The following is a 13,804-nucleotide window of genomic DNA, read 5'->3' on the forward strand; positions in this document are numbered from 1 at the left end:
TGAATGTGATGCTAATGTATAATTGCCTGTTCTCGAGACATTTTCATTTGTATGTTACAAGCATATTGCTATTGGTTCATATTGTTTTAACAGTCATTGAATTTCTCCTCTTTGTGATCGTGTTTTTAAACCATTAATGTTCCATTGAATAATATAAGAGTTGAATGTTATTGTGGGGGAAGGCCTCTGTCAAGCAGAACATTATTTCCTCTTACTTTTGTGGTTGCAGACTCATGTAAACTGCAGGTTTCTTAATATTTGACTTTATGTTAAGGCTCTTGGTAAATGCTCCTTGGGACTTTTATTTTTGTTTTATTTTCTCCAATAAATGTTCTATGCCTCTAGCACTCGATGAGCGAGTTTTAATGAGATGGTCTACACACATGCAATATTCGGAGTGTTTGTCTAGATTTTCCTGTTGGTTTTTTTGTTTTGAATTTGATAAAATTATTAATCATATTAGTGAGGCTGCTTGTAGATGGAAGTTTCATTGTATTCAACTGAACAATGAAACATTCATTACATCCACATAATTTATCATGAGTCGATAAGGTATTTATATTTTGAGTGATTGAGTGTATCTTGTTTGTTTCGCTTTCGCCGAGACTTGGAGAGGAGTCTATTTCAACAGAGGCGGCTTGTTGATGAATATTGTTAGTTGGTCGGGTCTAAGGATGAGTTAAGGATTTTCCTCTTTGTCCTATTATGGGTGATGGAGTTATATGAACAATGTTGTTATTTTCCGAGGACTCGTTTGTTTGTGAGGTGGTTAATGTTTCAGCTTCTACACCAATACTATCTATATTTCTTTTTAGAAGACGGGAGTCATCTTTGGTGTCAAGTTTTTTTTATTTCGGAGAAGTACCATTTTCAGGGTCTTACCCTTTTTCCACCTACTCTCTGATCTGGCAGGGAATCATCAGCAAAATCTGCATTGGAAGGTACTTTCTCTATACATGAAGTATTGGCATCATGATCATCTAAGGATGATAGAGCAGCATATTTATTTTTTATTATAATTTCAGCTATTAGACTCCTGTTTTCTAAACAAGCATCAGATATTAGGAGAACATTATTTTTTAACATTTTTATGATAGATTTCTGCTTGGGTCAAGTATCCCTCTAACTTTTAACTCAAGTTTAGCCTCTTTTGCTGCCAGTCCAGTTATACTCATCAGAAGTTTTAATTATGTATTGTACATATAGAATGGGCATTCTTTTGACTTTGCATGATGAGCAAGTCCACAATTAGCACATTTAATATTTGGGTAATTCCACTCTGTTCCATGTTCTTCTGAACCGCACACTGCACATATTTCTTTATTTTGGCATTTCTTGAATGTGTGTCCAAATTTACAACGTTGTTTACATTGCAGTGGTTTTGGTAGGTGAGGGCGTACTTCTCTGTTTTGACCAAGTACTTTAATCTTTGCTGGTAAATTTTGGCCTGTAAATTTGATTTTTGCTATTTTGATGGCAACTTTTTGGTTTTTTTGGTTGGAATTTGATATAACTCCAGATCATGAATATTATCGTATCTTAATTTTAGTGATTTTAATATAATATTCTTTTCTGGTAATTCCTCCTCATTTTCAATTTGGGGTAGTACAACTGAACCCTGGATATAGTTAAGCATGCCATGGCTTTTCACCATTACATTTATCCCTTGAATTTATTTTATGTTCTGTAATGTTTCTGATTGGGCTTTTGTTGTGGCTTCAATCAGCCATTCAATAAATTTCAGTGCTCTGAAACTCATTTCTCTAGTTGGGTGTAAGCTTAATAATTTGTTCTCTAAAACATAGGAAGAAATTTTCCTCTCTGTTTTGAGAACAAGAAATCTGGACCAATTATCTGTCCCAAAAATATGGTGAAAATGAATTGATGTTGTGTAGGGTTTGTACATTTTTCTTTTCTTATTATTTGTTATTAATGGATCATATGGTGCCATCGTTGTTATGGTAGTCTAATTCCACGCTGGGGTCATCAACATTAGGGCCTAATAATGAATACATATACACAAAAGTGTTGTTTTCAGCCAGGTAGTCCTCCACCCACAAGGGAGGGGTGTCGAATGCCACATTAATGGGCCATCCTTAGAGGTTACTTCCTGGTTATACATCTGATCCCCAGCACTTAAGGCGCCGTCAGTCCGTCGAGATCCAACCCAGTACTGGGGGCCAAGGTTAACAGAAGACTTTCCCCTTGCTCGAACACGTCAGGTACTCGAATTTTATGGGTGAGGAGGAATGCCGCCCATCTGCACCCTCCATCACATCACAAAAGTTGTCACAGCCATCATCCATTAACATTCTAAGGTCATCAACTATTGGTTCATCCTGACAGGGGAAGAATTGAAAGACTGAAGAAAATAGAAGGTTCAAAAGAGGATCGAACTTAGTCTGGGTGCTAAGAAATGGCCTTAGTAGCATTGTTGCACCTGCCAGGGTAAAAAACTGCCCGGCTACCATCGTCCACCTCTTCCTCGCACCTCACAAGCCCCACCACCACATCAAGGTGTCGAGCCATTGGTGGGGACAGTGGTGGTAATGACAGACATTTTAGTGGGTGGTTACCCCCTGAAAGACACCCTACAATGAGTGGGTAGGGGGGGAGGGGGAGACAGGATCTGCATCCAACATTGGAGATGCCAAGTAAAATTTGTACTACAATAGCACTGCACATCCTAGAGTACTGTGGTGGTAATGACAGACATTTTAGTGGGTGGTTACCCCCCGAGAGACACCCCACAATGAGTGGTTGTGGGGGGGAGATAGGGTCTGCATCCAACATTGGAGATACCAAGTAAAATTTGTGCTACAATAGCACTGCACATCCTAGGGTACTGCGGTGGTAATGACAAGACATTTTAGTGGGTGGTTACCCCTTGACAGGCACCCCACAACTAGTGGGGAGGGGGAGGGGCAGGGGGAGAGGATCTGCATCCAAAATTGGAGATACCAAGTAAAATCTGCACTACAATAGCACTGCACATCCTAGAGAACTGTGGTGGTAATGACAGACATGTAAGTGGGTGGTTACCCCCTGATAGACACCCCACAATGAGTGGGGAGGGGGAGGGGGAGTGGGAGATAGGATCTGCATCCAACATTAGAGATACCAAGTAGAATTTGTACTACAATAACACTGCACATCCTAGAGTACTGCAGTGGTAATGACAGACATTTTAGTGGGTGGCTACCCTGTGAGGACTGAGTCAGACAAGGAGAGAGCTCGTACTAACTTTATTCCGTAGAGAGGCCGTATATAAGGCAGCGTGTCTGTCACGCAAGCATGAACAAACATAAACAAAAAGGGATGGAGCCCCTGCTGTGATTGTGTTTCTTCACAGCTGAAAACACACATATATTTTGGTGTGGAGGAAACTTATTCACATGATGTATACATTGGCGGAAAGGCCATGAATCGCTCTACATTTTAGCATATAATAAGAAAAGGACATATACAGAGATAAAATGTATTTACGAGGAAGGGCAGACATTCGGTATGAAAGTTGTCCTTACAAATACTTCCCCCCCCCCCCCCCCCACCACAACAATGATTGAGTGGTAATCGTTGGCTGATGATAAGCAGAATCTTGCAGGGGGCTGGAGGAGTACACGGGTCTGTGATGACATTTGTCGGGAACATCTTCCAGGTCCCCATCGTCTGGCGAGTTCGGAAGCAGGGTGGTGGACCTGGGGGTTCAACTGCTTTCCTTGGACATCTAGGGGTGCTGGAGGGCTCTGGCAGTGCAGCATTCCGAGGTGGAGTTCTGCAAGGGCCTTCTGAGGGGTCAACTTCGTTGGGAATGACAGCGGGTTTGAGGTGGTCGATTGAGACCCAGTCCTTGAAGCCGCTGATCGGAATGAGGAACACCTCCTCCTGGCGGACGACTCAATGTGGTCCCCGGTAGGCCCTCGTCAAGGGTGGGCGAGTGGCATTGTTTCTAATGAAGATGAATTTGCAGGAGTCCAAGGTACTCAGGCAGAACTACTTCTTCCTGTCTGTATAGGTCTCCCGGCAGGGAACGAACTTCTGGGCAACTACCCAGAGTCTTGCCAGGGGAATGTCGGGGTCGTTGCTTTCAGCGGGGAAGAATTCACCTGGCACTGTCAGGGCCTCGCCAGAGACAGGTCGCCGTTGGCTCTTGGGGCGGTGCAGAGGCCAAGGAGGACCCACGGTAGTTTTGCCTTCCAGTCGGGGCCTATGCAACATGACATCAGGGAGGCCTTGAGGGAGTGGTGGATTCTCTCCACCATGCCGTTGGCTGCGGGGTTGTACGTGGTGGTGTGGTGCTTAGTCACCATCAGGCGTGCCAGGGCGGTCCAGAGTTCTGGGTGAAGGCAGGTCAAAGGTCTGTCATGATGTTGTCTGGCACTCCGAAGCAGCCAATCCAGCTGAACAGGAGGGCTTCTGCGCAGGCGTCTGCAGTGGCTTCTGACATCAGAGTGGCCTCAGGCCACCTGGTAGACTGGTCGATCACTGTCAGGAGGTATCTGGCACCGTTCGGATGTGGGGAGGAGCCTGATGACGTCAACACAAATGTGTTCGAACCTTCGCCTGAGCTGAGGGAAGGAGCCTATCCCTGATTTGGTGTGCCTTCCCTTCTTGCTGCTCTGGCACGCAATGCATTTCCTGGCCCTCTTCCGGGAGTCCCTCCTGATGCCATGCCACATGAACTTCTCAGTCATGAGTCTGCTTGTCGTGCGGGGCGATGGGTGAGAGAGTCCGTGGATCATGTCAAACACCTGCTTCCTACGGGAGGCAGGTATCAGGAGGCGAGGGCAGCCGGTGCTAGTGTCACAGAGGAGCATTGTCATGGAGGGGCCGATGTGGATGTCCTCCCAGCGAAGGGCGGTAATGGTGGTCCGGTAGCCTTGTACTTCGGGGTCAGAGACTTGCTCATGTGCTAAGTCCTTATGGTCTACGCCGAGGTGAAGAAAGTTTATCTTGACCCACGAGAGGGCGTCGGCTACCAGGAACGTATTCAATGGAGCACCCGAACTCAGAGACGGCCGCGAGGTAATGTTGCTGCCTTGTGGACCAAGCGTCTCTCGCCTTGACGAATGCGTGGACCAGCGGCTGATGGTCCATCCTTATGGTGAATAGGACACCTTCCAGAAGATATTTTAAGTGGTGGACAGCCTGGTATACAGCAAGGAGCTCGCAGTCGAAGGTGCTGTAGCAGGTCTCGGCAGGTTTCAGCTTCCTACTGAAGAAGGCTAGCGGCGTGGGGACCCCGTTGACCAGCTGTTCCAGGACAGCTCTGCATGAGATGTTGCTGGCATTGGTAGTGAGTGTCAGGGGCGTGTCAGGGTCCTGGTGAGCCAGGGTTGTGGCTCTGCTGAGGGAAGACTTGGTGCGGTCGAAGGCGCACTGATGGTCTTCTCCCCATGTCAGCTTCTTTGGTTTGCCCTTCAGGACCTTGGTCAAAGGCCACATGGTGCTGGCGATATCTGGGATGAACCTTCGGTAATAGTTCACCATCCCAATGAACTCTTGGAGGGCCTTGATGGTTGACGGTGTCAGGAACGTCTCCACTGCAGCCACCTTCGATGCCATGGGACGAACTCCTGCTGGGGTGATGTGGCCAAGGAAATCCACCTTCTCTACACTGAAGGTGCACTTATCAAAATGGACAACAAATCTGTTCTAGAACCAGCAGGTGCTTGAGGATGGCCTGGACATGGTTCAGGTGCTCCTCCGGCAATCTGGAAAGTATAAGGATATTGTCCACATAGCAGACGCAGAAAGGTAAATCACCGAGAATGCTGTCCATGAGGTGTTGGAAGGTGGCTCCGGCATTCCGCAGGCTGAAGGTGGAGAAGGTGAACATGAAGGACCCGAAGGGTGTAATGACCTCCGTCTTTGGGATGTCATTGGGGTGGACGGGAACCTGAAAGTAGGACTTTAAAAGGTTGATTTTAGAGAAGATCTTGGCTCCATGGAGAGACCCGGTGAGGTCCTGCATGTTCGGCAGGGGATAGCTATTGGGTGTGGTGACAAGATTCAGGCAACAGTAGTCACCGCAGGGCCTCCACTTACCATCTGCCATCTTCACCATGTGGAGGGGGGATGCGCCATGGGCTCGCAGCTTTTCTGCAGGTACCCATTTTCTCCATTTCTGCGAATGCGGTCTTGGCTTCCTGCAGGAGCTTCGGCGGGAGGCGGCGGAACTTGGCGTGTGTTGGAGGCCCTTGGTGTCGATGTAGGGATGTACACTGTGCTTGGGCGCGGCCCCGGCCATATGGCAAAGCTCAGGTCGGAAGGTGTCCGGGAACTATTGTAGGAGGGAGGAGTATCTGTGGGAGAAAAACGAGCAGATGGTGGGTGCCCTGAGTCCTGTGGCGAGTGGGCGGGAGAAGCAGGTCTTGGTGTCGAGGAGGCATTGGCAAGCCACGTCTACTAAGAGCCTGTGGTGGGCTAGGAAGCCCGCCCCCAGGAGAGGAATCCGTACGTCGGCAATGACGAAGGGCCAGGTGTAGATCCGGCCCAGGAACGCAATGGTCTTGGTCCTGGTGCCGTAGGAACAGATGGGGTTTCCTTTGGCAGCTACTAGGACAGTTGGGGCATCCGGGGCATGGCTATGATCCTCTGCCAATGGAGGGAACACTGACTGCAAGTCACCTGTGTTGACCAACATCCTGTGGCTTGAGATAGTGTCCTTGACGTAAAATCCGCTGTGGGGGGGGTTGCGGGACTTCATTACTGCCGCTGCCAGGGGGAGCGGCATTGGGTGCTGCCTCCTTCATCTTCTAGAAGGCATGAAGGAGCAAGGGTGCTGGCACTGCTTCGCCTCACTCCCGAACTTGTGGTGGAAGTGGCACCAGCTGGTGTCCTGGCAGGGCTGCTTGGTTCTCCTCCTCCTGCAGATACCCATTTTCTCCATTTCTGTGAACGCGGTCTTGGCTTCCTGCAGGAGCTTCAGCGGGAGGCGGCGGAACTTGGCGTGTGTCGGAGGCCCTTGGTGTCGATGTAGGGATATACACTGTGCTTGGGCGCGGCACCGGCCATATGGCAAAGCTCGGGTCGGAAGATGTCCGGGAACTATTGTAGGAGGGAAGAGTATCTGTGGGAGAAAACAGAGCAGATGGTAGGTGCCCTGAGTTCTGTGGTGAGTGGGCGGAAGAAGCAGGTCTTGGTGTCGATGAGGCATTGGCAAGCCAGGTCTACTAAGAGCCTGTGGTGGGCTAGGAAGTCCGCCCCCGGGAGAGGAATCCGTACGTCAGCAATGGCGAAGGGCCAGGTGTAGTCTGGCCCAGGAACACAATGGTCTTGGTCCTGGTACCATAGGATCAGATGGGGGTTCCTTTGGAAGCTACTAGGACAGATGGGGCATCCGGGGCATGGCTACAATCCTCTGCCAATGGAGGGAACACCAACTGCATGTCACCAGTGTTGACCAACATCCTGTGGCTGGAGATGGTGTGTCCTTGACGTAAAATCCGCTGTGGGGGAGGGTGTGCGGGACTTCATTACTGCCGCTGCCAGGGGGCGCAGCATTGGGTGCTGCCTCCTTCGTCTTCTTGAAGACTTGAAAGAGCAGGGGTGCAAGCACTGCTTTGCCTCACTCCCGAACTTGCGGTGGAAGTGGCGCCAGCTGGTGTCCTGGCAGGGCTGCGGGGTTCTCCTCCTCAGGAGAGCTGCATTGATTCCGGCCTCCTCGGACTTCTGCTGCAGGCTATATATAAATGTATAATATATAAATAGGGTATGTATAAATGGTATTATATCTATATATATTATATATATATTTATATATATATATATATATATATATCTATATATATATATATATAATCTATATATATATATATATTATATATATATATATATAGATATATATATATATTATATATATATATATTATATATATATATATATATATATATATATATCATATATAATATATATATATATATATATATATATATATATATATATATATATCTGTATCGTCTGGGACGATATTTATTTATAGACTTATCTATTGTTTATTGTTTAAATGTTTTAAAATTTTTTTAAACTGCTGTATTTTGATTGTAGAATGTTTAGTATGGTTGAGACTAAAATATTTGTAATTTAAAGGACTGGCATTCTGTGGATTTCTTGTTGTGCGCTGCCGAGTCTGGGTAACTGAGTGAGACGAGTGTATTCAAGGACGGTTGTCTTTTTACGAACAGTCGCCGTCCGAGACACACCCGCTGTCTGGAAGGGTTATTGCTTCCTTGTGTTAAGAGGAAATGGTGACGGATTATTGGTGTCCAGTGAAAGGCTTGGAGAGAAAATGTGTTAGTACTTAACTTTATTATAATATTTTAAATGATTGTTTCCGGTGTGGTGTTATTCTTAGAGTAATTGCGTGGTAATGCTTGGTAGTAAACTACCTAGTTACTACCTTTCTGATTTCCCATTCAATATGTTTGTAAGTTTATAATGTTAAGTTAGCTTTAAAGTTTTTTGTAATTATTAGTAATGGATAATTGTTTCTATTTATGTTTCACGTAATTTGCTGCTATCATTGTTTAATGCTTTTTTCTACTATCTTTTTTGTTTATACTTCAAGTTTATTTGAATTACTTAATTATCTCATTATGGTTTGTACTTTCCAAGAATAGTTTTGTGAATTGTAGTTTTTTCACTTAATATTTATTTAGGAATTTTTAGTATTTGGATTACTTATGTTTCAGGTTGAAACGCATCAATAAAGGGCATTGCAAACATCTTTCGTGGGACTTTCACTGCACATCCAACATTTCAACACATTTGGCACTCGGTTATTATGGAGGAAGAACTGCAGCAAGCTAAAAACGACCGAGCACAGGCCAAGAGGACTTTCACGAGAAAATGCAACATATTCGAGGACACTGTTGGACAAGCGAGTGCTTCAACAGCGTTGACCGAGGTTTATGAAGAAGTCTGTAAAGCTTTTGATAAGGTTGAAGTTTGCCATGAGAGGTATGTCTCCATATTCATTAAGGTTGGTGCCAAAGAGGAACATTTAATTGAGTGTGACGAATATATTGATAGTTTGGAAAGGAGAAGTCCAGATTATGTCTACATACAAAAAAGATATTCATGTGGTAGAGGACTCTAGTGTTATAAGGATTAAGGTGAGGGCTTTGCAACCGCCTCAGTTTAGTGGGAGACATTAGAGATTTTCCGAAGTTTTAGAGATGATTATAAAAGAAAAGATTAATGGTACATAGTTTTTTTTTGGAAAGGATCCCTATGCACTGAGGTCATGTTTGGAGTGGTGAAGCATTAAATACTGTCAGAGGTATTGAAAATGACTATGATGAAATGTTCAGTAGGTTAAGATTTAAAGTATGGGGATAACCGCAAATTAGTTGATGCAGTACTTTCAGACTTGAAATCGATCAAGCCTGTTAATGATGGTGATAATAGAGCGTTTGTCAAAATGGTTGAGAGAGTTGAGAGGTGTTGGTTAGACTTACAGAAGATGGACCTTGAAGGGGAAATGAATACCGCTAACACAGTAAGCTACATAGAAAAGTTACTCCCTATGACACAAAAACGTGAGTGGGTACAAATAGCAGAAGAACATAGAAGCTCCACTGAATTGTTTAAACATCTTATGGCCTTTCTACTTAAAGAAAAAAGGGTACTGGAATATATGAATTCAGATATCAGGATATGTTCAAATACTAGGATTTGTCATAATATATCAGGTCAAGTTAATGAAGAAGATATTGATAGCTCCATTAAGGGGTATTCCAGAAAAACATAATGAATTACTCCAACGTGTAGATCAGCTAACTCAAATAGTCACTAACTTATGTAAGGATAATGATACTTCGCAAACTGGGAAGTGCTTATTACATGAAAAAGGCAGTCATAACACTGGGAGCTGCTCAGCATTTGGCAATCTAGGTAATTTTGAGAAGTTTGAAACTGTAAGGAAAAGGCGAGCATGTTTCAATTGTCTGAAAGCTGGTCATATATCAAATTTTTGTCGTCTCAAGAATACTTGTAATGTAATAACTGAAGGTCAAAGATGTGGAAAATTTCATCATCCATTACTTCATGGAGCATTTTCAGAAGGTCTGATGTACAGTACTACTCTTTCCATCAAGTCCAAATGTTTAGTAAGAGACAAAGCACTGCTAATGATTAGTAAATTATACAGCAATGGCACACCTTTGAATACGTTGTGGGACCCTGGAAGTGATATAACACTGATAACATTTGATACTGCTTCTAAACTAGGTCTGAAAGGTAGAGACATTGAATTAACTATCACTAAGGTAGGAAGAAAGGTAGAAATTATAAAGAGTAAAGAAATATTGTAAATCAAAGTGACTGATCTTGAAGGTAAACACTGGTATATCACGGCTTATGGCATAGAAGAGATAACATCTGAAGCATGTAAGGTAGACCTGACAAATATCGTTCTTTTGTTTGATGATATCCGTCTTTCTGATGTGGAACGTCCATTTGGTGAAATAGAGTTGTTAGTAGGATCCGATTGGTGTACACTTATGCCACAAGTCATACAGTCTGTTGGGAATTTACAATTGATGCAAAACATGTTCGGATATTGCATACGAGGCTCCCATCCATCGATTAAGTTTGAATCTTCGAACAATAGTTTCAATGTCAAAGTTAATCAGATTGCCAGTGTGGTTAACGTAGAGGAAATTAATGTTAACAATAATGAATTTTTAAGGATGGATTTAGATAAATTTTTCAACATTGAAAGCTTGGGCACATACTGTATACCAAAATGTGGAGCATGCAAATGTGGATCATGTACATTAGGAGATAAAAGTTATACAATTAGAGAAGAAAAGGAGTTAGCCATGATTTCAAAGGGTTTAGAATATAACTTTAAGGAGAAATATTGGACTGTTCAATATCCCTGGATCAGAGATCCTAATGAGTTGCCTAACAATGTTGCGGTGGCTATTGCAAGAATGAAATCAACAGAGAAGAGATTAACTAAGATAGGTTATAAATATACACAATTGTATAATAATCAAATACAAGATATGTTGAGTAGAGGTGTTGCTAGAAAATTATCTTGGAAGGAAATGAATGAATATGATGGTCCTGTACACTACATTCATCATCATGAAGTATTGAAACAAAGTTCAACATCAACCCCAGTCAGAATAGTGTTCAATTCTTCAGCAGATTACAAGGGCCACAGACTTAATGATTATTGGGCAAAAGGACCAGATTTATTGAATGACCTAGTGGGAATTTTATTAAGATTCCGTCAGAACAATGTTGCAGTCGTAGGGGATATATCCAAAATGTATAATGCAGTAAGATTGAAAGAATTAGAGCAGCACACCCACAGATTCGTATGGCGAGATGCAGATTATAGTAGACCCCCGAACCATCATGTACTTACAGCTGTGGGTTTTGGAGACCGACCTAGCGGTGTCATTGCTATAACAGCTCTTAAGAAAACTGCTTCAATTAAGGAGAATGAATTTCCCGAGATCAAGAACATTATAGATAGGAATACATATGTAGATGATATTATTTTTAGTTGTAAATATGTAAATGAAGCTAGAAAACTTATGGGTAATATGAATTTGGTGCTAAATGAGGGTGGTTTCAAAATCAAACATTGGATTATGTCTAACAATGAAACTCTTGACAAGGAATTAAAATTGTTATATGCTGGTGAGGAAAAGGTTCTTGGTTTACACTGGATTCCTAGAGAGGATATATTCTTCTTCTTCCAGGTTAAGGTGGCCTTGAATAGATCCAAGAAAAGAATTTTGGAAAATGGAATAGACATAAATACATCCAATAGGATAATACCTAAAGACTTAACAAAGAGAATGGTGCTTAGTCAAGTAGCTATGATTTATGACCCTTTAGGACTTATCATTCCCTTTACTTTGAATGCAAAAGTCTTAATGAGGGAGCTAATTACAATTAGTCGCTCGGAAGGCAATAGATGTGACTGGGACGATCCCATGTCTGACGAAATGAGAGAGAAGTGGAGTAAATTTTTTAATGATATGCGAGAGTTGGAGTTTTTGTCATATGCGAGATGTGTAAAACCCCTAGATACAAAAGGAGATCCAATGCTAGTTATATTTTCAGACGGCAGTTCAGTTGCATATGGAGCATGTGCTTATGTAAGGTGGAGCCTAGAAGGGGATTCTTATGTATCGCAATTGATCCTTGCTAAGAACAGAATTGCTCCCACCAAAAAATTGACAATACCTAGATTAGTGTTATGCGGTGCCGTACTGTCATGTAGATTGAGAGATATAATTGAGAAACAAAGTGATTGGAAATTCAAATCTATTGTACATATTGTTGACTCATCAATTGTAAGAGCACAGATTCAGAAAGAATCTTATGGATTTAATACTTTTGTAGCCAACAGGGTGGGGCGCAGAAATTACACAGTCTAGAACAGACCCCACTGAATGGTGGTGGGTTAATAGTAAGAACAATCCAGCAGATTTTACCACTAGACCATGTTCTCCTAACGTCTTGCATGAAAATTCTGTGTGGCAAAAGGGACCAACCTTTATGTCGCGCCCATTTGATACTTGGCCTATAAGTCAGTTTTGCAACGATGAAGTTCCTGATAAGGTTGGTATTGTTTTGACTTGTAAACAGAAAAGCTGTGATGAAGAAAAGACTAGTGTGATTAACATGAGTCGGTTTAGCAGTTACACAAAATTACTGCGAGTTACTGCAAGAGTTATTGCAGCAATTAAAGTTAAATCATTAAAGGCTATAGCATGCTTGCCAACTCCTGAATTAATGCATGAAGCAGAAATGTATTTGATACAGACAGAACAAAGCAAGTTACAATCTGATTGGAGGAAGGCCTACCGTCGTTTGGGTCCAAGCAGAGATCACAAGGTTAGAGATGTTACTGTTCGTTACAAAATCCAAAGACCAGGAAGTCTATATAAAGGCCAAGATGATGTGTGTGTAATTAGATCTGTACATAGGTTGGTTGTTCTTCTTCCTATTGAAGAAAATTGCTAATTTGGGTAGGGGGAGTGTATCGTCTGGGACTATTATTTATTTATAGACTTATCTATTGTTTATTGTTTAAATGTTTTAAAATTTTTTAAACTGCTGTATTTTGATTGTAGAATGTTTAGTATGGTTGAGACTAAAATATTTGTAATTTAAAGGACTGCATTTCTGTGGATTTCTTGTTGTGCGCTGCCGAGTCTGGGTAACTGAGTGAGACGAGTGTATTCAAGACGGTTGTCTTTTTACGAACAGTCGCCGTCCGAGACACACCCGCTGTCTGGAAGGGTTATTGCTTCCTTGTGTTAAGAGGAAATGGTGACGGATTATTGGTGTCCAGTGAAAGGCTTGGAGAGAAAATGTGTTAGTACTTAACTTTATTATAATATTTTAAATGATTGTTTCCGGTGTGGTGTTATTCTTAGAGTAATTGCGTGGTAATGCTTGGTAGTAACTACCTAGTTTACTACCTTTCTGATTTCCATTCAATATGTTTGTAAGTTTATAATGTTAAGTTAGCTTTAAAGTTTTTGTAATTATTAGTAATGGATAATTGTTCTATTTATGTTCACGTAATTTGCTGCTATCATTGTTTAATGCTTTTTTCTACTATCTTTGTTTATACTTCAAGTTTATTTGAATTACTTAATTATCTCATTATGGTTTGTACTTTCCAAGAATAGTTTTGTGAATTGTAGTTTTTTCACTTAATAATATTTATTTAGGAATTTTTAGTATTTTGGATTACTTATGTTTCAGGTTGAAACGCATCAATAAAGGGCATTGCAACATCTTTCGTGACTTTCACTGCACATCC

The 13,804-nt window shown here is 42.4% G+C and overlaps 1 long non-coding RNA gene across 1 annotated transcript; it reads left to right on the top strand.

The window, feature by feature from the left end:
* The first annotated feature begins 8,742 nt into the window (after positions 1-8,742).
* On the top strand, positions 8,743-13,780 carry LOC135217456 (uncharacterized). The gene is made up of 2 exons (XR_010315138.1): positions 8,743-8,961; positions 13,149-13,780. It is a non-coding gene; the product is annotated as an uncharacterized LOC135217456 (long non-coding RNA).
* The last annotated feature ends 24 nt before the right edge of the window (positions 13,781-13,804 follow it).

The sequence above is a fragment of the Macrobrachium nipponense genome, chromosome 19 (genome assembly GCF_015104395.2).
Source record: "Macrobrachium nipponense isolate FS-2020 chromosome 19, ASM1510439v2, whole genome shotgun sequence".
NCBI lineage: Eukaryota > Metazoa > Arthropoda > Malacostraca > Decapoda > Palaemonidae > Macrobrachium > Macrobrachium nipponense.